Source organism: Sapajus apella, unplaced genomic scaffold (assembly GCF_009761245.1).
Source record: "Sapajus apella isolate SASKATOON/1434 unplaced genomic scaffold, GSC_monkey_1.0 scaffold499, whole genome shotgun sequence".
NCBI classification, from domain to species: domain Eukaryota; kingdom Metazoa; phylum Chordata; class Mammalia; order Primates; family Cebidae; genus Sapajus; species Sapajus apella.
This window is the reverse complement of record NW_022437429.1, coordinates 42,789-46,653: the sequence shown is the minus strand read 5'-3', so window position 1 is coordinate 46,653 and position 3,865 is coordinate 42,789. Positions and strand designations below refer to the sequence as shown.

Genomic DNA, 3,865 nt, shown 5'->3' with positions numbered 1-3,865 from the left:
AAATGGAACATTAACAACCTCAAACTTTTCTGGGTTTTGCCCTCTGCATGTTAAACTGCTGGCATGAATCTATCTCTCAATATTTGTGCACATTGAATTGATAAAATTATTTTTGTTCTAAATATTCCAAATATTAAGATATCTGAAAACTCTAAAATTTTCTGCTTTCAAATCTGGTTCTCACTAACTCATTTGGTTAGGTAAATGTTCCAAAGACACAATGTAGTATTTGCTAAATTGTTTATGTTTTACTTTTATTTTCAAAAATAAAGATGAAGCCTCACTATTTTCAAAGGCTGATCTCAAACTCCTGGATTCATGTAATCTTCCCACCTTAGCCTCTCAAATTTCTGGGATTATAGGTGTAAGCCACTCTGCCTGGACATGAATTACTTACTTTAACTTTTTAATAACATTTTTGTATTGAAATAAATGTAATTTAGGTGATGGAAAAAATTTTCTCCTCAGACCCTCTGCACCAGCTCCAGGGCTGAAATCTGTGTCGAGTGGGTTCTGGGCTCCCCTGCAGCTCTGCCCTCACCCTGCAAGGACAATGCCATTTGAGCTCACAGAGCATATTCGCTCACAGAGCATATTCACCCACATCGCTCTCCCAGAACGAAGGGGCTGTCCCCTGGTTCACAATGCTCTTTCAGCAGCATCTGATGCTTTTGAAATTGTCTTTTGAAACAATGATTGGGCATTACTATCTCCAGTAAACTGCAGGGAGAGCTGAAGCACAGATTTTATGAAATTACCAGAGAGTCTTTTCCCTGGGACTCTCAGACGCAGTGACAGAGTCAAGATTCATGGTGAATCCAAAAACTTTCAGAAGATTCATAGGAGCCTCTTATTTATTCTAGAATTCTGTATTCAAAGGTCACACCAAATAGGATCTTCACAGAGAGAATTACATGGCTCAAGTCCACAAACATGAAAACACATTGGTACACACACACAACACACACTGGCAGGGCTGATTTTTACATAATTTACCCCTAATTTGGCATATTTCCTAGTGTAAACCAAAGGTTTCTGAGGCATATCTCAATTAAATTAAAATTAATCTTGTCAAAGCTAGGGCATCCTGGAAGAAAAATAAAAGTAAACACAGAAACAGTGTGCGGTCAGTTGCTATTCCCTAAAGATGACTTTTAGGACTTTCACTATATAAAGGGGAAATGCTGGCTAGAGGAAAAAGAGGAACTGTATGAAAATTTACACCCGAGAGAGAAGACAAGTTTAACTTCTCTCTTCTGCCATCTTGTAAGACTGTCTTGCTTCTGCTTTGCCTTCTTCATCATTGTGAGTTCTCTGAGGTGTCCCAAGCCATGAAGAACTGGTTGGTGTGGAGATCACTGATGAAGAGTTTGACTTACTACTTGACAGAATCCCCCTTGATGAAGAAGAAAATGTCAGAGACCTTCAATTCATGAGAATGTTGTAGAACCCTGTGTGTGTGCGAGTCTGTGTGTGAGACAGGAGGGAGGAATGGAGACAGAAAAAGAGATTCTATGTAATTGACCTTAATTTACGAGGTGCTCAAACACACACAGAGACTTATTCCTAATGGACAAAGTCCACGTTAGTGGAGAAAACAACTTCATGCACCTACGTATAGTTACATATTTATATTAATATCATCTTCTAATACAATAATATACACTGGAATAAGTATAGTGGAGGGTCAAATATGATAGTGATTCCAAAACCCATTTTCTGCACCTCTTTTCCCCGCTTCCACCTGCCGTGATGTGTCCCGAGTGCCCTTGGTTTCTGATCACCCCCTGATGTCCTCAGTGCCCCTGCAGGGAGGTGTTTGTCGGGGCTCACAATGACTTCCCCTATGTCTTTTGTATAAAAATCCATGGTCAGAGAGATCCAAGATGGCTGATCACTAGCAGCTCGGGATTGCAGCTCCCACTGAAAGAGCAGAGAACGAGAGGACGCCACACTTTCAGATCAATTTTTGTTGCTCACGCACCAGGAGATTCCCAGCAGAGGGGCCCCACGTGTCGCCAGCGCGACTCTTGAGGTTAGTGAGGCGGTTTTGCCGCTGCCTTGGAGCGGCGGTTCTCAGTGCAGAGTCAGAACAGCACCATCAATCTTAAAGCTGCTGTTTTGGCCGGCGCAGTGGGTTGCTCAGATTCTAGCGCCAGGAATCAACATGTTGGACGTCCATTCAGAAACCCAATTATAAAGATGGTAATTATAAAGACCACAGATGGATAAATGTATAATGAAGGGAAGAAACCAGCCTAAAAAGGCTGAGAATACCCAAAATCAGAACGCCTCTCCCTCTACAGGGGATCACAGTTCCTCATCAGCAACAGAACAAGGCCTGATGGAGAAAGACGGTGTTCCATTAGCAGAAGCAGACTTTAAAAAGTGGATGATGAGAAACTTCTGGGAATTGAAAGAACTTGTTCTAACCCAATGCAAAGAAACTAAGAACTTTGAAAAAAAGTTTGACGAAATGTTAAAAATAACACACATTTTAGAGAGGACTATAAGTGAATTAATGGAGCTGAAAAATACAACACGAGAACTTCGCGAACTATGCACAAGTTTTAACAGCCGAATTGATCAAGCAGAAGAAAAGATATCAGAGGTCGAAGACCAACTTCATGAAATAAAACAAAAAGACAATATTAGAGAAAAAAGGATACAAAAGAACGAGCAAAGTCTCCAAGAAATATGGGACTATGTGAAAAGACCTAATCTACATTTGATAGGTGTACCTGAATGTGACGAAGAGAATCAATCCAAGCTGGAAAATATGCTTCAGGATATTATTCAGGAAAACTTTCCCAACCTAGCAAGGCAGGACAATATTCAACTCCAGGTAATACAGAGAACACCACAAAGATATTCCTCAAGAAGACCAACCTCAAGGCACATAATCGCCAGATTCACCAGGGTTGAAATGAAAGAGAAAATACTGAGGGCAGCCAGAGAGAAAGGTCAGGTTACCCATAAAGGGAAGCCCATCAGACTCACAGCAGATCTCTCAGCAGAAACCCTACAAGACAGAAGAGAGTGGGGGCCAATATTCAACATCCTTAAAGAAAAGAACTTTCAACCCAGAATTTTACATCCAGCCAAACTAAGCTTCATAAGCGAAGGAAAAATAAAATCTTTTGTGAACAAGCAAGCACTCAGAGACTTCATCACCACCAGGCCTGCTTTACAAGAGCTTCTGAAAGAATCACTACAAATAGTAAGGAACAACCAGTATCAGCCTTTCTAAAAAATGCCAAAAAATAAAGAACATCAACATAATTAAGAAATTGCATCAACTAATGGGCAAAACAGCCAGCTAACATTAAATGACAGTGTCAAACTCACATATATTGTCATTAATTCTAAATTTAAATCGACTAAATCCCCCAATCCAAAGACACAGACAGGTAAAAAAAGCCAAGACCCATTGGTATGCTACATCCTGATCCATCTCACATGCAAGGATACACAAAGACTCAAAACAAAGGGATGGAGAAAAATTTACCAACCAAATGGAGAGCAAAAATAAATAAATAGAAAGCAGGAGTTGCAGTTTTTGCTGATAAAATAGACTTCAAAGCAACAAAGATCAAAAGAAGCAAAGAAGGATATTACATAAAGATAAAAGGATCAATCTAACAAGAAGAGCTAAAGATCCTAAATATATATGCACCCAATACAGAAATACCCAGATGTATAAGACTTATAAAGAGACTTGGACTCCCACACAATAATAGTGGGAGACTTACAGATCAATGAGACAGAAAGTTAACGTCGATATTCAGGACTTGAACTCAGATCCGGAACAAGTAGACTTAATTAACATTCATAGAACTCTCCACTTTAAATACACAAAATATAC

The 3,865-nt window shown here is 39.7% G+C and overlaps 1 pseudogene; it reads right to left on the bottom strand.

The window, feature by feature from the left end:
* Positions 1 to 464: 464 nt before the first annotated feature.
* The window catches only part of LOC116546013, a 5,551-nt pseudogene continuing 2,150 nt past the window's right edge, over positions 465 to 3,865 (bottom strand).